Genomic DNA, 23,236 nt, shown 5'->3' with positions numbered 1-23,236 from the left:
TATAAACACGAAAGTTTGTATGGATGTTTGGATGTTTGTTACTCTTTAACGCCGCTACTTCTGAAGCCATTTGGCTGAAATTTGAAATGGAAATAGATTTTACTCTGGATTAACACATAGGCTACTATTTATCCCGAAAAAATCCATAGTTTCCCAAAATTTGCGAAAACTGATGATTTTGTTGATATGAATGTTTGTTACTTTTTCACTCCTCGACTACTGAACCGAATTAGCTGAAATTTGGTATTGAGATATATTATAGCCTGGATTAACACAAAGATTACTTTTTATCCCGGAAAAATCCATAGTTCCCGTGGGATTTATGAAAAACTGAATTCTGAAAAACTGAAACGCGGGCGTCCGCTAGTAAAATATGATATCTATCTTTTAACGACAAATGATTATCACCATTTTACGAGTATGTTCTGAAAAATGGGCACGTACAATTAAAGCTAATATAGATTTAATAGCAGACGCAGTCGCGGGCGTATGCTAGTTTTCATATTGTATTATGTCTGCCGTACGTTACTTAATGTACTTTTTCACCCTTCAAGAGTTCAAACAGCGCAAATTGGTGACCTGCCAAATGTAGCTTTTGGATTACTTTAGGCGGTTTCCATACTAAGCAGAGTACAGTGCTCAATTTTGGCTCATTGCTGAGCTCGAGTATCCTCTCAGAATGAGAGGGGTTAGGCCAATAGTCCACCACGTTGGCTCTATGGATTGGCAGACTTCACACACGCAGAGAATTAAGAAAAATCTCTGGTATGCAGGTTTCCTCACGATGTTATTCCTTCACTGTTTGAGACACGTGATATTAAATTTCTTAAAATGCACACAACTGAAAAGTTGGAGGTGCATGCCCCGGGACCGGATTTGAACTTTGAACCCATACCACACCCTCGGAATTGGAGGCAGAAGTCATATCCACTGGGTATCACCACCATGAATTAAATATTTTTTTATAGGTAGGTACCTAAATTTTTCCTAATAACATATTTCAAAAAAAGTTAATATTTTTAGCTCTTTGAAAGGTTAGCATGACTCGGTTTTAGTTACTCCTATGTACAAAGTTAGGTATGAACTTTTATATAGACAAGAAAGTAGTAAGGTAAGTCGTGATAACATATCGTTGAATACAAAAAAAAATGTAATAAGGATAGTGCAATACAAGGCGCCAATACATCGCTAAACAAGGGGGAGGGAGGAGGTCACACGCCCCCTATTCATGCCACTTGAAATCATGTTTGTAGAACGTAATGTTGGCTATACGAGTACGTCTATTGGAATGACCCCAAATACGCTGTACTAGCTGTTACACGCGGTGTCACTTGCGTTAACCGCTTATTTTTTGTGTTAATTGTAGTTTATATTGTTTTATAGTGTGTTTTTTTCTGCTTATATCCTTAGTATTTCTGTGTCTACTGTACAAGCTTTTTGATGTTTATGTTTTAAATCTGTATTTCCAGTATATCTATTTTTTATCATATTATGTAAATTATTTTGTGTGCATAAATTTTGTTGGCCTGTCTAAATAAATAAATAAATAAACTTGAGAGATCTCTAAATTAGTGGATTTTTTTAAATATCCATGCTATGCAATTAACATCAACAGGTCTATTCTGTAACGATTTTTTACTAGAGATAGAGGTCGAAACTCGCAAGTACGAGTTTCGACCTCTATCTCTCTCTGTCTAACACGATACTATAGAAAGAGACAGAAAGACACCTGCAAGTTATATAAAACATCGTTACAGAATAACTCTCCAGGTGAGATCGATGGTCCACGCGGTCCGGGGGGCATGTAGCGATGAATGAAAAACCCACGACTGATGCACCTTCCCCGCACGCACGATTTCACACCCGCACAGTCTTTCCCCCGTCACCCACATATCATGGGAGTGTTATCAACGAACTTGCCAGACTATAACTTGTCGTTGAATAAAAATAAATATATATATATAGTCGATATTTTTTTATTTCAATTAGGCTTAGTTTACAAGCACTTTTGAAAATACAGGTATTAATATTATGAGATAATGGTGATATTAATTAGTTAAAAACTTAAAATTAAATTTACGAGGGTTCCAAATGCGCCTTGGTCCGAGAAGAGCCCACAACAAACTCAGCCAGGATTTTTCTTTTTTAGTTTATCACCATTTAACAATAGGTAAATAAGTAGCCAAGTAGTAACAGTGCGTGTTGCCGGTGATGACCTATGGTTCCCAGACTTGGTCGCTAACTATACGTTGGAGCCTCATAAGAAGGCTCAGAGTCACACAGCGGGCGATGGAACGAGCTATGTTAGGAGTATCTCTGCGTGATCGAATCAGAAATGAGGAGATTCGCAGAAGAACCAAAGTCACCGACATAGCTCAACGAATTGTGAAGCTGAAGTGGCAATGGGCGGGGCACATAGTTTGACGAGAAAGCGCAGTGTTGGTCGACCCCCCACCAGATTGACTGACGACATCAAGCGTGTCGCAGGTATTCGTTGGATGCAGATGGCTCAGTATCGTGATGTTTGGAAGTCCCTACAAAAGGCCTATGTCCTGCAGTGGACGTCCATCGGCTGATATGATGATGATGATGATGATATAAGTAGCTAGTCATGGATAGTAAAACAAGTACATTTACAACGGCAAATTCGTCAGTTAGTAGTGATTTTATCGTCTAATCACCGAAACTACCAACGGTAACAAATAAAATGTATTGTGTGGTTAAGCAAACTAGTTAATTACATTGGAAAAAGTTATAGCTTTTATGATAAGGCGGTGTTTGACTAATCCCCAAAGAATATAAGCCAATTGGTAAATTATTTTTAGTAAATCGTAAATTATAATTTTTATCGATTTTTACCCCCATTCAGTTTCACCCGCTTATAGTTCCCGATTAGCCTATGTTACTCATTGATAATGTAACTTTCCATTGATGAAATATTTCTTGAATAATGGTGGTATTATGAGCATGAAAGAGTAACAAGTAAACAAATTTAGATTTCATCATTAGATCATTAATCTGTAGTTAAATTTTGACGCTTGGTTTGGGTGACCATGGGTTTACAATACATACTTAATAATTGGATTTTACATAAGATTTAAGTAGTAGTAGTGAGCTGCGATAACCCAGTGGATATGACCTCTGCCTCCGATTCCAGAGGGTGTGGGTTCGAATCCGGTCCGTAGCATACACATTCAACTTTTCAATTATGTGCATTTTAAGAATTTAAATATCACGTGTCACAAACGGTGAAGGAAAAACATCGTGAGGAAACCTGCTTACCAGAGAATTTTCTCAAGGGGGATGATAACTAGGTTTGAATATATTGATTTTTATGATACATTCGGGTAAATAAGGCCAATGTTAACTAATTTATAGGTACATAAAAAGCCAAGATTGATTGGATATTTGCAAAATAAATAAGATTATAAAATTTCAAAATCTATTAAAAATCTTTTATCGTAATTAGGTAAAACTTTATACAGTTTTAGCTTCCTTACATTAAATGTGACATTTTTTTAATATGTGAACTATAAACATAAACACACAAATAACAAAGATATTAGTATACAAATCTAACGATCATTATGTACCTACGACGTCATTAATTCGTACCATTTTGCATGGGGCGTTTTTCAGGATCATCCGTGGCAGCGCCGCAAATCTGACCCTTTAAATCCCTGTAGCTCCGAAAGTAATGATCGCAGATACCCTGTTACTTTTACAAAATTGCTTTACTATTAGCATACTCTTTATTTATATACAATTTAAAAAACTGTCATCATCCCTATTAAGAAAATCCTCAGGTATGCAGGTTTCATCACGATGTTTTTTGTGCACCGTTTGAGACACGTGAAATTTAATTTCTTAAAATATATAATTAGTTTTAATTTTTACCAACTGTCTTAAGATAACTTCTCATTTTTTGGGCTCCTTCCTTACATGTAAAGTGTGTACAGTGTAAATAATGATTTATTTCTCGTCTATCCCACAGTGTGTGATAGTAAAAGTATGTATAGTCCACCACTGTGGACTATATTGGCCTAACCCCTCTCAATCTGAGAGGAGATTCGACCTCCTGATGATACCCTTGTTAAAAACCTCATGCACGATCGCTAGAGATATACAATGTAACGTATGGCACGTCAGTCCAGTAATGAGGCCTCACAGGCAGCAGGGGTGCCGGGCGCTGAGGCCCGATCGTTAGGAGCGCGCGTGCGCGCCGCCGCCCGCCCGACCTCGCCAGTCGCTCGCGAGCGGGCGCCCCACACAGTCACCGCCCAAACACAGCCCAGTACCGCATATAAAAAGAAACTAGACATCGCGCATGCGAATATCGATCCGCACTCAAAATGGTACCAGTATCTAGGTTAACCGGCTAAAATTAAAGGTGCGTTCCGAATTCAAGGTTGCAAACGTCGCCGGCGCAGCTTTAAAATAGCTATTGTGCATGGAAAAATGGACACCAGCGCCGCGTAGCGTCGACGGCGTAAGGGCGCGATTCGCGTGAATACCACCATGGCGGATAGGAATTATGTAAGATTCGTGCGTTATTGTTTCGCTTGATTCCGCGTTAGGCCAGCCCGTCCATTGTTACGATCGATAAAACGCGTGTGACGGTGCCCCCGCGGCTCCTGGGAGTGTCTGGCGACCGATCGGTAAGCGCCACCATCGCATGTATATTTAAATCGAGCTAATTCCCCAAGCGAATGCCAACTGTCCGCCTGTTCCTTTTTACGAGCGCTTCGAGTTCGCTAATTCGCTTCCTGTAGATGCCTCGCGAGCTCGGAGCGAATCGTTTTGTTCATTCAGTAGTGCATAACCTCTTGTCACACCTTGTCACAGTTGGCCACCCCTGACTTTCATCTCCCATCTATTTATAATACACAATCAAACAGGAAACAACAGAGGCATTCATTATGAGATAATAATAGTGAATACAGAATTCGATTTGTTTTTTTTTAAATAAATTTTCCCAGTGGAGTGTTAGTTCGGAAAATTCCCGCTAGATGTCGCCACTGGTGTGTTGGCTATTGACTTTTTTCAAGGCAAACGTAAAAACGTGGACGTACGGTCGCCTACGTGAAGGTTACTATAGATATATTAGAATCTCATATTAGATATTTCCGTATTATCCTTGAAATTGACACACAATGGCCTCTATTCTTTCCGAATATTTATTACTAGTAACTAGACATTTTTATTTATAAATTTATCTTAAAACTACGACCGACTGTCTATAATTTATGCACAAAAGAATTTGTTATATATTAATTTCAATTTCTTTATTTAACAGTGCATGCTGATTGCTGGTATCTAAACTATTATATTATTTTTTAATTTCATTTTCATAATTATCAACCCATATTCGGCTCAATGTTGAGCTCGAGTCTCTTCTCAGAATGAGAGGGGTTAGGCCAATAGTATACCACGCTGTCCCAATGCAGATTGGATTTTTAATTAAAAAATTGTTAATACCTAGAAACATATTTCATCCAAATTTATCTTAAACAATCATCAATTTTTGAGCTAAATTTATATTTAGTAAGTTATTTAGCTTACAATTCTTACATATACAGATTAAGAGTAATAAAATTATTATGTTCTACTCGTAAATGTAATTTATTACATTTACGAGTAATAAGTAAAAATAGCTGTGATAGCCCAGTGGATATGACCTCTGCCTCCGATTCCGGAGGGTGTGGGTTCGAATCCGGTCCGGGGCATGCACCTCCAACTTTTCAGTTGTGTGCATTTTAAGAAATTAAATATCACGTGTCTCAATCGGTGAAGGAAAACATCGTGAGGAAACCTGCATACCAGAGAATTTTCTTAATTCTCTGCGTGTGTGAAGTCTGCCAATCCGCATTGGGCCAGCGTGGTGGACTATTGGCCTAACCCCTCTCATTCTGAGAGGAGACTCGAGCTCAGCAGTGAGCCGAATATGGGTTGATGACGTGAAGTAAAAATACTCGTAAATGTAATTTATTACATTTACGAGTATTTTTACTTGATTTAGAATTAATAATTTATGTGTTTTATATTATCTAACGCCGCGCGATTTCACCCGCGTGGTTCCCGTTTCCGTAGGAATACGGGGAGAATGTATAGCCTATAACCTTTCTCAATAGATGGGCTATCTAACACTGAAAGAATTTGTCGAATCAGACCAGTAGTTCCTGATATTAGTTCATTCCAGCAAACAAACACACAAACTCTTCTGCTTTATAATATGTATTGGTATAGATTATACATTCTACTTTGTACATTAAAAATTATAAAAGTTTGAACATACGACCTTTTCCAACAAACCAACCAAAAGTCGTATCTTCACAATTTCATGTGAATTCAAACATGGATAAAATAAAAATTATAGAAATTATTTGATCCAAAGTCTTCCGAACAGTGCAAGTCGCCGACACACGGATTCGAGATTTGCTCGCTAACTCGCCTCATATGAATAGTATAGGAAATCTAGAAAAAGTTGTATAAGATTTGTAAATGAATTACATGACTCGAAATTTTTAACCATCGGTAGAGAGCAACTCAACAAGCTTATCTTTACATCGACCCCCCTTCCTCCCTTGGGGTGGTTCAGAAACTAAAAAAGTTGGATTGCGTTTTTCTTCTAAACCATGAGTTTTACATTAAAGTTTATTTGACAATAATAAAAATTTTAATAAAAAAAATATAACCGACTTCAAAACCTAAAAACGTACCCACTAAACTAAAAAGCGAAAAATAACATCATAATATGTTCTACCTGCTGATCAGTATGAAGGCGGTGCTAAGCCGGTGATGTATTATTTCAAGCCATGTTATAGATTTAGATTTTGCAGACAGTGTTGTTTCATGTGGTCCTGTCAAAAATAGCTTAAATTAAGACAACACCGGCTAAGCACCGACTTTTAGCATCCTCAGGAGATGTTGACTCTACAACGTGCAATTGCACGTTGTAGAGTCAACATGCTCCGGTTTCGGGGTGAAACGTACGTAGAGAGTATTTTGTCGGACCTGGGTGACGTTGTCGCATGGGTTCGCCGAATTTTCGCGGATGATAGCAAAATAAAGAAATCATTATATAATCATGATGAACTTCCGCAAAGTAACGCCTGCTTCTATCCAATAGTTCTCATTAATACAAATTAATCAAGCCCAAACACAAGGTAACTGCTGTAAATCGCCGAGGAGTTCCCTCGTCAGTTTTTTGGCTCCATCATCAGATCGTTTTTAAATCTTCATGAAATTGTAGTGCTTAAAAGTACTAAATGGAAAAGTATACGAACACACTAGACATCCATATAATTTTCGAAAGTTCCCCTCAATTTCTCCAGGATTCCATCATCAGATCTTGACATGATGGCAGTGGGACCAAATGGGGACTATACCGTTTCAAACAAAAAAAGAATTTTTGAAATCGATCCAGGCGTCTTTGAGTAATCGGTGTACATACATAAAAAAAAAAAAAAAAAAAATACCGACCGAATTGAGAACCTCCTCCTTTTTGAAGTCGGTTAAAAAATGTAGAGAACATTCTCATCTACAATCAATGTTATTAAGGTATTATCGTACGACTTTAAATACGGAAGGTAGGTGGCGCTTAAGTTGCTTGAAATGTGTTTTTTCAGCATTTAGTGTGTAAAAAATTATTTTACAACTAAAGTACAATTTAGAAAGTTGTTCCTCTCGTAAAAAATCTCGAGTCGTGAAGGCTCAGAGTCACACAGCGGGCGATGGAACGAGCTATGCTAAGTATCTCTGCGTGATCGAATCAGAAATGAGGAGATCCGCAGAAGAACCAAAGTCACCGACATAGCTCAACGAGTCGCGAAGATGAATTGACAATAGTGCGGGGCACATTTTAAGAACTGATGGGCATCGGGGTCTCAAGGTACTAGAAGCGACCCCTGCGTGGGCCGACGAGATCGAGTAGGTTATAGGGAGTGGTAGATTGCTGTCAGCTCGAGATGTTTTTTTTATTATTGAGAAAGAATACAATAAGGAACTTAATCTAACTTATCCTAATAACTATACAAATCAAGCCCACGTGGAAAGGCGGCAAGAATAAAATAAAAGAAAAATAAATAAACAAAACTTGACTACACAAAATATTTTTTTTTTTAATTGTTCTTATAAACTCTTCATCTTACAAAAGAACAATCATCATCTAAAAAAAACAATTTGCAAGTCAGTTGTCGTAGCCCGTAGTCACATCCGTAGCAAGCCTACGTAATAACTTACTACGAAATAAGTTGCAAGCGAAGTTCGTAGCGATACCGCCCGCCCTTCTCTGTAACGATGCTTTTATAATTCGCTAGTTCGAATTTCGAATTTAACTCTGTCTCTCTCTCTCTCTCTGTCTAACACGATACTATAAAATTAGAAAGATCACTTTATTTAATATTTACAACCCAAATCAAACATAATAAGTTGTTATTATGAACTAAACAAACTTCTCCTATTACTCGATTGTAAATGTTATTTTCTAACCCTCATCATTACAACCCATATTCGGCTCACTGTTGAGCACGAGTCTCCTCTCAGAATGAGACCTTAGTCCACCACGCTGGCCCTATTGGCAGACTTCTTCTTCATCTTTCTTTTGGGCCATTTCTGCACTTAGCCGTTAGATTGGCACACGTAGAAAATTAAGAAAATTCTCATGTTTGCAGGTTTCCTCACGATGTTTTTCCTTCACCATTTGCGACAATTTCCGAAAATGCACATAGCTGAAAAGCTGAAAAGACCAAATTCTAACCCTCGGGAGCAGTATTTTTTTCCTGCATGAAGTGTTAAGCGATATATTTTATATAATAAAGTATCGCTTATTGCTGAAATGTTTGGTTAAAGCGTAAAACATACCAAACAAAGCTGAATTTCTCATTTACGGCATTACTTAGTATGGATTATTCAAGAACAAGCCAATGTTAAATAGAATTTTATCTGTTTGATAAAATTCTAACCTCTTCATCATAATGTTTGTAGTCATAGTCGACCAATATTGCAAACAAAAGCACCCTATACATATACAGAGGAGTTTCGAAAAAAAAACAATTTTCACAAAACCTTTACATCAAAGGGCCCAATTAAGTTCTTTTTTAAATTCTCCATTGTAGACCAAGAGCGAACGGTTTATGTAAAATCACTCTAATCACACTTCACATCCCTCTAATATTGTGAATGTTTGTGTATAAGTGTGAAAGTGTGTAAGTGTGTAAGCATGTTTGTTCCTCTTTTACGCTGCAGCTACTGAAGCGATTTGGCTGAAATTTGGAATGGAAATAGATTTTACTCTGGATTAACACATAGGCTTTTTATTCCAAAAAAGCCATGGTTTCCCGATATTTGCGAAAACTGTTGTTGTTACTCTTTCGCGACTCGACTACTAAACCGAATTAGCTGAAATTTGGTTTTGAGATATATTTTAGCCTGGATTAACACATAGGCTACTTTTTATCCCGAAAAAATCCATGGTTCCCGAGGGATTTGTGAAAAACTAAATCCCACGCGGACGAAGTCGCGGGCGTCCGCTAGTGTATTATAATGGAATGAATTTGCTGTCGAACGGATACGATCAAGTTACGCAATAGCGACGAAGACAGTTTTTTAAATTAGGAGTATGCTAATAGTAAAGCAATTTTCTTAAGACGATCTACAGGGATTTAAAGGGCTGATTTGCGGCACTGCCACGGATCCCTGAAAAACGCCCCATACAAAATGGCACGAATTAACGACGTCGTAACTACGGAAAGAAGAATGTTACTTACGAAAGTACGAAAATATTTAACACGCTGCCGAAAAATATAAAAGAAAACAAAACTGCATTTAGTTAAAAAAAAAAAAATTAAGGAACATTTACTCAATATCCAGTTATGCCACATCCTGTTAGCATACATCTATGCAGTAGCCGTCGCTTAGTGTACGATTTTGTTAAGTCAGCCATTGACGGTCAATTATTCTCACGTTTCTGCAGCGCAAACGGCAGCAAAGACGTTTCATAAGTCGAGCTGTCACGCACGCAGCGACCAATACACGACCAGTTATAATCGAGGATTCTGCAGTAACATGAGAATATTCATCGTCAATGGCGTGCATTATTATGGCGCGAGACAAGACAACTCGCATGCGCGCTTACAAATAAGTAAATTATAACTTTATAATTTACGTTTATAATTATAAGTTTCAAATAAGTCATAAATAAAGTCATTTTAAAACAATATATGTCTTAAACCACGTTGATTAGCTGATCGTTAGATTTGTATGAGCATTCAAACAAAATTACAAATATCTTTGTTATTTGTACGTTTAAAATTATAGTTCAAATATTGAAAAGTCTGACGTTGAATGTAAGATAATTTTAGTCGACTTTGAAATTTTATAATCTTATTTATTTTGCAAACATCCAGACAATCTTTGTTTTTTACATATTAATTAGTTAATATTAACCTTATTTACCCGAATGTCTCATAAAAATCAATATATTCAAATCTAGTCATCATCCCCATTACCCCATCATCATCATCATCATCAGCCGATGGACGTCCACTGCAGGACATAGGCCTTTTGTAGGGACTTCCGAACATCACGATTACCCCATACATTGACACAATATAAAGTTCTTCTACTAAAAATCAAAGTTATGTAAAACTCGTTCACAAAACCGCATGTCTCCTGGCCTATAAAGTTTTTTTTTTAATTAGCATGACGACAGCTGCGACCTCTGACATTTCGCGGGGTCAGGAGGTCACCGATCGGCCTCCGGGCACTGACGTCGATAGGAGGAACCAAGATGAATACCTCTTTTTAGGGTTCCGTATATTTTCATTCTATTTAGAAAATTCTATACAAATAAATAAATTTGATATTTCTATATGTAATTTTATATTAATAGCTTCATTAAATATATGAATATGAAAGCATATCAGTACCTATCTACATATTTCAATTTTTTGTCTTTAACTCGGCTACTTTGAGTGAATCGATCAAGTTCTCGGGCTTTAGGTGAAAATGTTTCTTCATGACAGGCGTCCACAGATCCGCATCGTACGTATCGGATGGATCAAACGGATTTTTTATTTTACGGTAGCTAAAATCCGTTCGATACGTTCGATACGATGCGGATCAGTGGACGCACTTGTATGATTTTCTATACAAAAAATACTAAAATCCGTTTGATGCGATGCGTCCGATACGTACGATGCCGATGTGTGGACGCCTACCATAAGCGACCACTATTAGATGTCAGTGATAGTGATTGGAACCGATAGAGTGCGGATACGGGGGAGTAACACCACCTTCTTCCCGTCTCCAGGGTGTAATATTTCAACTGAAAGTTTCTTAGAAGATAAAAAAACTCTCTCTATCGGTACCTCTTAAAACCTGACCCAGGATTCGAACCCGTCGTAATTTTCGAAAAAATAGTGATTCAAAATCACACAGGCTTACCAACAAAATGATTTAATTAATTGAATCTAATTAATTATTGAATTTAATTAATAATCCTCTATTGTCGGTGAGGTGATTTTTTACAGCAAACACATAGAAACTTTTAAAACAGTTTGTGATCGTAAAATCAGTCCGTAGTTCGCTCTGTCAAGTGCAAGTGTCAATCGTGCCAACTTCAGATGTAACGCGTTACGTTACTAAGTTTACCATCCCATAAGAAGTTATTAAATCACCGAAGCCGAAATACAAAACATCACATACCGAAGACAAAAAAATGTGAGCCGTCACGGGACGCCTGGCAGATGTAAAACATCGACATTATTTTATAAATGGCGACGCGTCGCCACGCCAGAAATCGGTTTTACGTGCGGCTATAGATGTTTCACATCAAAAACCCGATACGCACAACCCGACAGCGTGGTGATTGATTCAAAAATACAACGCAACGTTTAATGATTCACAGTACTGGAATACTTACGCACTCTTTGATATAAAGCAACATAGGTAATGGACAGACAGACAATGTTATGATGAAACTCTGCTATTACATGTTTTAAGCGCACTGTAGACGAACCAACTTGGATCGTCGATCGACCAACCATAAATAAATTGATTGATTGATTGATTGATCTTTTTATCGATTGAATCGCGAACAAACGAACACATAGGGGTCAACATTTAATTTTTTTTATATAGGTTAGGTACATATACAATATTTTTTTTTTGTCACATGTTTAATCTTTTCCTATTATAATTGAATATTATATATTTAAAATGTACACACTAACTATTTTTAGTAATATAATTATAAAATGTTAATTATAAAATTATTGTAAAGATGTAAACTTTAAATGGTGAAATGGTCATTTGAATCATTAAATACTTAATAAATAATTTGCATGCCAAATTGACAAGATACATTTACCATCTACATCTACCGACCACTTGTATATATATATATAATGCATGTATCTGCAAATAAATAAATTGAGTGATTGATTGACTGATGTTAATGCATCAGTACATTGTACAGATTATAATATGCACTAATATTATAAGGAGATTTAGATTGTGTGTTTGTGTATTTGTGAGTTTGTATCTTTAGAACTCTTGAACTGATTTTGAAAATCTTACTAATAGAAATTCACGTTATTAGTGAGTCAGAGGCTATATTTTATACCCAAATTCTTACGGGAAGGGGAACTACGCGGGTGGAACTGCGAGGCGTCGCTTAGTATTATTAAAAAGAGGTAAAGTTTGTGGGGTTGTAATCTCTGGATCTACTGAATCGATTTTTAAAATTCTTTTAAATATAGAAAGCCACAATAACGAGGTAAAACAGCGGTTTAATACAATAGCTGCATATTGTACAACAAATTATGATTTTTAATAGGCCAGAGACTAATTATTTTTTTTATTTTTACAGGTAAGTTATGTAACTTGAAACAGAGAGTGCAGTACAGAAACAGTGCGTAAGTTTCGATTTAAGTTTATCTAAAACTATCACAAAGGATTAAGGCTGTTGAGGTTCGAAGCTGTTTGTATGACGACCCTGCGCTGGAAACTGTAATGTTGGTTGACGCGCCTAGGTCGACGGTGACATCCAACGAGTCGCAAGAAGTCTCTATCATGCAGGCGGCGGTTCGAGATCGTGGTGTCTGAAGGTTGGTGAAGAGACTCGTGTCTGTGAAAATTTCAACTGTGTAACTATCATGGTACGAATCCGATCCAGGGCATGCACCTCCAACTTTTCAGTTATGTGCATTTTAAGAAATTAAATACCACGTGTCTCAAACGGTGAAGGAAAAACATCGTGAGGAAACCTGCATACCAGAGAATTTTATTAATTCTCTGTGTGTGTGAAGTCTGCCAATCCGCATTGGGCCAGCGTGGTGAACTATTGGCCTGAGAGGAGACTCGAGCTCAGCAGTGAGCCGAATATGGGTTGATGAGGTGACGTAATTGTCATATTAAGAGTAAGAAAGGTTTGTGACAACTGAAATTTCAAAAGTGACTGACAAATGGAACCGGAAATAGAACTGTCAGAATTCTACGGAATTAATAAACGGACTGTACGTAAATAGCCAATAGGTATATATTATTTTGCGTTAACTAAACGGCAAATACATTCATAATGAAATCGCATGACCAAAAACAATATGTAGCTAAGTTGTAGTCGTTTTGTCCCCAATGTGACTTGTTGTTTGCAAATCGATTAACGTTTAAGCATGGCGAGAGCTTTTTCGTATATCTACTACTATACAGGATGTCCCACAAATAGCACGACATATTCTACAGGGTGATAGCCAACGACATATGTTGTACCTACGATATTTTTCCTTTACCGTTTGCGACATGTGATATTTAATTTCTTAAAATTATCAGAACAGCTGTTGTTATAAGATAGGATCTCTGCCTGCGATTCGGTCATGCAGCCCCACTTTTTAGTTCATCATCATATTCAACCCATAATCGGCTCACTGCTGAGCTCGAGTCTCCTGTCAGAATGAGAAAGGTTAAGAAAGTCTCTCAACAATAAAATACATTTTGAAATATTTTTTACCAATTTCTGGGATATAGTTTAATAATTTAAAAAAGAACTTCCACCGTAATCTAAATATTAAAAAAAATATTTAATAATTTTCGCCCCATAAATATTTATGTTTATTATACTCGTATGCATAATATAGCTTTTTATAGTGTTTTTAAGCAACTTCAAAAAAAGGAGGAGGTTGTCAATTTGACGCGTGGTTTTGTATTTGTAACGTTGGTAAAAATTAAAAAAAGAACCAATATATAAATGAGAGCATCATCATTAGCCCATAATCGGCTCATTGCTGAGCTCGAGTCTCCTCTCAGAATGAGAGGGGTTAGGCCAATAGTCCACCACGCTGGCCCAATGCGGATTGGCAGACTTCACAAGCGCAGAGAATTGAGAAAACTCTCTGGTACGCAGGTTTCCTCACAACGTTTTCCTTCACCGTTTGAGACGCGTAATATTTATTTTTTTTAAATGCACACAACTGAATAGTTGGAGGTGCATGCCCCGGAACGGATTCGAACTCACATCCGCCGGAATCGAAGGCAGAGGTCATATCCACTGGGCTATCACGGCTATCGAAATGACAGCATAAGCGACAGTAAAACAGGTGTTGGATTGTTTTGAAAATGCACAATTCCGTTGTTATTATTAATCTGAAACTAGTGTCCAAATGATATTAAGGGCAATTAAAAAGCACATCGAGTGTCGCTAGATCTATTTCTGTGCGAGCTCTGGCTGTCCGCCAGCCGCGCGTAGACTTGCGAGCGGCTCTAGGGCTAGTGGCAGACAGATTTAGGGGCAATTTTTATTGTGTATATGACATTTTATTAAAATCAAGGGCAATGACCTTTTTATTTGATAAACAAAATGGCAGGTAAAACTATTTCATATCGAATTTTGTAAGAGTTAGAAATATTGATAACAAGCCATAGAAAATGACGTGCAAGCGGCTTTAAGGCTAGTGGCAAGCAGATTTAGGGGCAATTTTTATTCTGTATATGTCATTTTATTAAAATCAAGGGCAATGACCTTTTTATTGGACCACGATAATGTCAGGTAAAACAATTTCATGTTGATTTTTGTAAGAATTAGAAATATTGATAAAAAGCCTTAGAAAATGACGTGCAAGCGGCTCTAGGGCTAGTGGCAGACAGATTTAGGGGCAATTTTTATTGTGTATATGTCATTTTATTAAAATCAAGGGAAATGACCTTTTTATTTGATCAAGTAGAATTATTTCATGTTGAATTTTGTAAGAGTTAGAAATATAGATAAAAAGCCATAGAAAATGACGTGCAAGCGGTTCTACTGGCAGACAGATTTAGGTGCATTTTTTATTGTTTATATATGTCACTAGCTGACACCGCGCGGTTTAACCCCCGTGGTTCTCGTTCTCGTGGGTATACGGGGATAATATATAGCATATAGTATTCCTCAATAAATGGGCTATCTAAAACTGAAAGAATTTTTCAAATCGGACGAGTAGTTCCTGAGTTTAGCGCAAACAAGCAAACAAACTCAGCTTTATTATCCTACTAATATTATAAACGCGAAAGATTGTATGTATGTTTGGATGTTTGTTACTCTTTACCGCCGCAACTTCTGAACCGATTTATTAATTTGGAATGGAAGTAGATTTTACTCTGGATTAACACATAGGCTACTTTTTACGCCGAAAAAATCCTTGGATTCACAAGATTTACGAAAACCTTATGATTTTGATGGTACGAGTGTTTGTTACTCTTTCACGCTTCAGCTACTGAACCGAATCGCCTGAAATTTGAAGTAGAGTTAGATTATAGTCTGGATTAACACATAGGCTACTTTTCATCCCGAAAAAATCCATGGTTCGTCTGCAGATCTCCTCATTTCTAATTCGATCACGCAGAAAATTCCCAAGCATAGCTCGCTCCATCGTCCGTTGAGTGACTTTGAGCCTTCTAATAAGGCCCATAGAGATAGACAAATTAAAATAAAGACTGAAATTGACAGCCCTATTGTGTTTGCAGCTATTCACTGAGTCAAAGTAAAGATATACTGAGTGCTAATCTCTAGGTTTCTTCCGCGTTACAATCAAAGTAGTGCTAATTATAATGTTTTTTTACTAATCTACGTAATGATAAGATTATTATCATTTTTGATTTTTCCTTGAAATTCAATCTTGATTTATAAAGCGATTATTTTACACACATTTGCCACATGTGCTGCCAACCGCCTGAAGCAGTTTTTTTTATTATTACAAGTTAGCCCTGGACTACAATCTTTTTATTGGACTTCTCACCTTGGTGTGATGCAACCTAAGAAGCGGACTAGCTTGTTAGGAGTAGGATGAACATCCACACCCGTTACGGTTTCTACATGACATCGTACCGGAACGCTAAATCACTTGGCGGTACGACTTTGCCGGTATGGTGGTAACTCCAGCCAGACCTTATTTAAGTAAGAAAACCTCAATCGGCATAGCCGGGGATTGAACTTGTAACCTGCTGTCGCAGTTCGAACTGTTCGTGTTTACCTTACCACTGCTGGACATATCTTGCATTGACTTCCAAAAACAACAGTCTCGAGCCGCCTGCATCCAGCGGCTCCCTGCAACCCGCTTGATGTCCTCAGTCCACCTAGTTGGGGGTCGACCAACACTGCGCTGCCCGGTGCGGGGACGCCATTCCAGCACCTCGGGACGCCAACGTCCGAACGTTGTTCGTGTATGCCCCGCCTAAAATAATAAGATCAGGAAGCTTTAAAGAGCTAAAAATGCAAAACAAAAGCATTGGCTCAATGCAAATTCCTTGGAATCCAACGTCGTCCAACTTAAATCCCTTGAGCTTGTTGTGAATAAATAAGGTATTCTCTATTTTATTCATCCACAAAGAAATAGTTTTAACTTAGGACTTAAATAAATTTCTATAATAAATGTGTTGTTAAAATATTTAGGGATATCTAAGCTCGCTTATTATTTCCGTTTCGCTATAAAATATAGCGAATGTTACTTCCTGATAATGTAGCTTTCCTATTTGAATAGGATGTGAAACTACTGTTTCAGATCTTTATAATGTAAGTATAGATAAAGACAGTTTACAGAATGTTCACATTCTTATTTTAAAAAACAACACTCTTAAAAAAACTCCTTCATATATGTGCATATTCAAAAACGCTGAAATATCCATGTTTCTGTAGTAAAAAATATCGTATTCTTTAATAATTTTATTCAAATTAAAAACACTCAACTCCTGCTGTCATAAAAATTGTAATAGTAGTCTATAATAATTGTAATACTTTCTACTTCTGATTTCTTTTATAACAATTAATATCCAAATTAAATACATAATTGTACTATAAGCTAAAATTGACTATAAATAATAATTGATTGTATTTTTACATAGATAAGACATCTTTTAACGCAGATCTGCTGGCCTATTCACTATTTTGATATCTATTATCAACCTATTAAAATAAACATAAAATCAATTGACAAATGTCATCTACCTACTTTATGATATCGTCTAGTAAGCACCGGATGACATTTGTTACACAGAATCTCAATCTATACTAATATTATAAAGCTGAAGAGTTTGGTTATTGGATTGATTAAACGCGCTAATCTCAGGAACTACTGGTCCGATTTAAAAAAAAATATTCAGTGTTAGATAGCCCATTTATCGCTGGTTATATATTATTCCCGTATTCCTACGGGAACGGGAACTACGCGGGTGAAACTGCGCGGCATCAGCTAGTTTCGTATAAGTCAACGCTAACGTAAAGATAGCGAATTCATTAACTTTGACCTATGATAGTTGACATATACGAAAATAAGATTCGTCATCCGGTTCCTACTGACAACCCTTCGTGGATATCATACAGTAGGAGACCAGATTTTGATGTTTATTTTAATACCTTGTTAATAAACACCAAATTAGTGAACAGGCCAGCAGAACACGAGTCACGCGTAAACGTAAACGTTGTACCTACCAACAGTATGACTAATTACCATTATATTGAGTTCTAAATTTACGAATCCGTCTGTTTTTTGTTCGGCACTCTTTTACTGGTCGCATAAAACACGGTGAGACGGTCCAGAGCGCTTTTGTTACGAAAATAGCCATTAGAGATGTGCGTTCGATTATACTACGTGTCTTTGATGGAATTTCTTAGTATGTTACGTCTGTCGGCTTGTTTTTGTTAGGCGTTTCTCTGATCGGAGGCCTTTTGATGGCCCATCTGCTGATTTGCATTGATGTTTTGTAAGGTATTGGATACGAATTTGATGTTTTACTAAAAAAAAATACAAAAAATATACCTTCGGAGTAAGTAAAAAATGTATTAAGAACTAAACAAAAAAAAATTGCCTTCGGTGTTAGTAAAAAAATGTATTAAGAACTACATAATCGTCTCACTGGTTTATATGTTCCCTCATTTTAGGTAACCTAAAAGAGATTACTATTAGTGACAAGGTCGCCTCTTGCACTGCATTTTATCCTTAGTTCTAAGATTTTGTATGTTTATATATATGTTTGTTATAATAAAATTACATAAATTTAAAAACCTAGCAAAATTAAGTACTATCATTCAAATTCCTTTTTTTAAATAATTATTATTAATAATAATAATAATATTAAATTATTATTAATAATAATAATAATTATTATTAATCACTTCTGTTTTACCTACTAAAAATAAAAAAAAATATTCCAAAAAACATATCTTCAAAGTATAAGTGTATTGTGCTGTCATTAAAATTCCTTTTTAAAAATTAAAAAATCAAATAACATGGCTTTCTACTGGTGAAAGAATTTTCAAAATCGGTTTAGTAGGTCCAGAGATTACCCCCTACACAAACTTTACTTCTTTCTATATAAATGAACATAGCTTCCTTGATTTTGTATTGGCTTGGCCTCCTACATTTTGTCTCATAAAAGGAAGCCTGAATTTTTGTAGCCAATGCCATAGAACTAATTAATACTAAAAAAATGGTAAAAAAAATATATTTAAAGTTAAAAAAAATAATAGCTTTGTGATATAGTTTGAGGTTTTATATTGAATATATTTGGAAACTAGCCTTTCATCGCGCGTGGAAATCATATTATATTTCGTATTTTTTTTAAGATTTATGAACAAATTTTTATAACTGTTACTCTAAAAACGAAGGACTACAAACAAACAAACTTTCAACCCCCATTTCACCTCCTTCTCATTTTATTTTCGCAATAAAAAGTATCCTATAACCGTCTCCTTATTATGGTCTTAAACCGTGCCAAGTTTCATTTGAATTCATATAGTAGTTTGAGCGTGATGCCCGAATAACAAAAAAACACGGACAGACAGAAAAAAAAAGTCGAAAAAAAAATATTTTTAGCTTCAGTATCGATTATATAATGCCCCCCAACAAAAATTTTCAAAACATCTTTAATGTACAGAATGTACAGAATTCGTATTATAAGGATAGATTGTAGATAAAGTTCGCGGCGCGGTTCGCTTGTGTTTCCGCGGAATGTTTGCGATTTCGCTAACTTCACTTTGAATGCTAAAATTTACAATTTTCGTTTTGCATTCTAAACTGTTGTTGGGAGTGGTGTACTCGTAGTAACCATGATGATTTTGATGATTATGATGTGACGAAAAATATGATTTGAAAGACCTTGGGATCCCAAGGTGCTGGAATGATGTCCCCGCACCAGAAAGCGCAGTGTTGGTCCATCCCCCACCAGGTGGACAGACGACATCAAGCGAGTCTCAGGGATTCGCTGGATGCAGGCGGCTCAGGATCTTGATGTTTGGAAGTCCCTACAAAAGGCCTATGTCCTGCAGTGGACGTCCATCGGCTGATATGATGATGATGATCAGCTAGTTAGCTATAGCGTTATAATAGTTTCACAGTTCGCAAAGGACTTTGCAAGCATGCAAAACTCATATCATGTTTACATATTCCCATCGCATAGTGACTATTCCTTAATGTTACTGAGTATTTTACTCGAGTGACGTCATAGATAGTGACGTCATTTGGCACAGTGTACCCTCACGTCAGAGCTCACTATTAGATAGGAGCGAATATTGCCGACGTAAAGTTATTATCATGCCTTTACGATAGCGCATATTTTTGGGACGTAAAAATTTAACTGTTCACCGTAATAGTTTCCATTCTCTAGACGTTTTATTATGTCATGGTTGAAAAGAAATTATTCGTCTCTGACTAATGAAGTTTAACCATCAGAATTTTATTTGAAGTAAGCTTACAACTGGCAGCCATTTTGACATTTTACGAAAATGATTTCGCACCTACTTATTGGCTAAGAGCGAGGGCACACGATGCGTTGCGGCGACGGTGGGGCGCCTGAGCGATGTCGTCTTCTTACATAGAAATATGTTAACCGTTACCCCTCTGTCAAAGATCAAGAATCAATGATCTAACGCGTTTATAAAAACTGTTGCTATAGAATCGATGTTTCATTGTTGTAATCGTTTTTGTCGTATAAAGAGCTCCCTAAAAATGCCGGTTTGTGTAGAATAGCATAAGAAAGGCCAAAAACTTGTAGTTTAGTAGAAAGCGGGTGGAAAACCGATACTTAAAGTCCTTCAGCGATTGTTCAATTCCGTCATTCACGAGGGCACGACGCCTGAGGCGTGGAATAGGAGCGTGGTGGTTCTGTTCTTCAAAAAAGGTGACAACACCTTGCTGAAGAATTACAGACCCATCTCGCTGCTAAGCCATGTTTACAAATTGTTCTCGAGAGTCATTACGAATCGTCTCGCTAATAGGTTTGACGACTTCCAGCCTCCCGAACAAGCCGGTTTCCGAAAAGGCTTTAGTACCATAGACCACATCCATACGCTGCGGCAGGTTATACAGAAGACTCACGAGTATAACCAGCCACTTTGCTTAGCGTTTGTGGACTATGAGAAAGCCTTCGATTCGGTGGAAACCTGGGCTGTGCTAAGGTCATTGCAGAGATGCCGAATTGATTACAGGTATATCCAAGCGTTGAAGTGCTTGTACGAAAACGCCACTATGTCAGTCCGTATTCAGGATCAGACTACGAGGCCAATCCAGTTGCAGCGAGGAGTGCGTCAGGGAGATGTGATCTCTCCGAAGCTATTTACCGCCGCACTGGAAGACGTCTTTAAGCTTCTGGACTGGAGCGGACTTGGCATCAACATCAATGGCGAGTACATCACTCAACTGCGGTTCGCGGATGATGTAGTCATCATGGCACAGACTCTGGATGACCTTAGTACCATGCTCAATGACCTCAGCAGCGTTTCTCAACAGGTGGGCCTGAAAATGAACATGGGCAAAACAAAAATAATGTGTAATGCTCATGTATCGCTCCACCCAGTTATAGTTGAGAACGCTGCACTCGAAATTGTAGACGAATACATAACCTAGGACATATGATCCAGTTAGGTAGGTCCAATTTCGAGAAAGAGGTGAACCGTCGAATCCAACTCGTCTGGGCTGCATTCGGGAAGCTTCGCGACATCTTTTCGTCCGAAATTCCTCAGTGCCTGAAGACAAAAGTCTTCGAACAGTGCGTGTTGCCAGTGATGACCTATGGTTCCGAGATTTGGTCGCTAACTATGGGCCTCATAAGAAGGCTTAGAGTCACACAGCGGGCGATGGAACGAGCTATGTTAGGAGTATCTCTGCGTGATCGAATCAGAAATGAGGAGATCCGCAGAAGAACCAAAGTCACCGACATAGCTCAACGAGTTGCGAAGCTGAAGTGGCAATGGGCGGGGCACATAGTTCGAAGAGCCGATGGACGTTGGGGTCCCAAAGTGCTGGAATGGCGACCCCGCACTAGTTAGCGCAGTGTTGGCCGACCCCCCACCAGGTGGACTGACGACATCAAGCGAGTCGCAGGGATTCGCTGGATGCAGGCGGCTCAGTATCGTGATGTTTGGAAGTCCCTACAAAAGGCCTATGTCCTGCAGTGGACGTCCATCGGCTGATATGATGATGATGATAGTAGAAAGAGTAACGTTTCATTTATAAGTATTTCTACCATAATTTTGTCAAATTTGTAATAAAAACGATTTCTAAAAAGAAGAATCAAGTAATCGAACATTCTATACATGTATATATTCTGTGGATAGTCTAACCGATGTGTTGGTTAGTCTGTGTAAAAATTACGCGTGTGTGCAATTATATAGTTGTGTGTAATGTATGGACACAGAATACACTTAATGGTGTTAAATGTTTTCGATGTGTGAGTTTACCTCGTCCCCCTCAAAAAACGACAGACTTTTTTGTTGGTTTATTTGGGTGCGAAACAGGTCCTTTATTTTTAATGGTCTAAGGTGGCATGTCACACGATGCGCTCTGGCGCCGCACCGGACTTGCAACCACCGAGACGAGGCGAGGATTTTAGCTGAATACGAAAAATGTGGTTCTTATTAATTTCATTTTATTCCGTGGCTAATAGATCCAAGTTAGTTAATAGGCCAACAACGACTTAACTCTCAAAAGCAAATACCTAAACACTACCTACTTCCAGGACAAATTTTTTTTTTTTTGGAGAATCAAAAACCTCCATACTGCATAGACCTCTTTGGTTTCACAACATACTATATTTTGTATTTGCAGTGGCGTGCACTTCACAGATGCATTAAAGCACTGCCTACCCTAAAGCCTCAATACAAACGTATTTTGGACCACAGAATACATAGAACATAGAATACATTGCCAAGGAACCTTTAGGTACACGACTGATATTTTGTATATACGTTGTCTGGTTTATCTGTATCGTTTTCTGTGTGATAAAGTTTTAAATGAATTTTCTTCATCTTTACAATTTTCTCGATGTTTTCAAATCTATCTTAATTTTCCGTCCCATTCCATTTCATAGTCTAACCATTTAAAAGAGCCCAATATGTAAATCATCTTAATTTGAAAATTATTTCTGGATTCAAACAAGTTGAATATGCGAAATTAAAAGCTGAACCCTGTTGTAATCCTGCTTGTTGAAATTAGGTCGTTTACCCAAAAATACAATTAAATTAATCCGACGTATATTGAACTGTACACATCCTTTTGTTAAAAACCAGGCACCGGTTTAAAAATAGCCCATCTTTACGGGATATAATAAAAACGTAATAAAAGTTACGGTTTTCGAGTGTTTTATCTGGATAGTGTAAACACGCCTTTAGGGCATGCTCAAACAGTTTTAGGGAAAGCTTTATTTATAGAATCGTTCGCCTGTGACAGTCAGAATTACCTCATTCTAAGATTTTTTGACTGGTGGGAGGCTTCGG

The 23,236-nt window shown here is 37.4% G+C and overlaps 1 protein-coding gene across 1 annotated transcript in view; it reads left to right on the top strand.

Moving 5' to 3' along the window:
• Positions 1–4,272: 4,272 nt before the first annotated feature.
• LOC112058339 (plasma membrane calcium-transporting ATPase 3) overlaps positions 4,273–23,236 on the top strand; it is a 254,080-nt gene continuing 235,116 nt past the window's right edge. Inside the window, exon 1 of the mRNA XM_052889311.1 lies at positions 4,273–4,658. The gene's annotated coding sequence lies outside the window, so the exon portion shown is untranslated. The remainder of the gene's footprint in view (positions 4,659–23,236) is intronic.

The sequence above is a fragment of the Bicyclus anynana genome, chromosome 25 (assembly GCF_947172395.1).
Source record: "Bicyclus anynana chromosome 25, ilBicAnyn1.1, whole genome shotgun sequence".
NCBI classification, from domain to species: domain Eukaryota; kingdom Metazoa; phylum Arthropoda; class Insecta; order Lepidoptera; family Nymphalidae; genus Bicyclus; species Bicyclus anynana.
The sequence above is the reverse complement of the archived record's forward strand: the minus strand, read 5'-3'. Positions and strand labels throughout refer to the sequence as shown.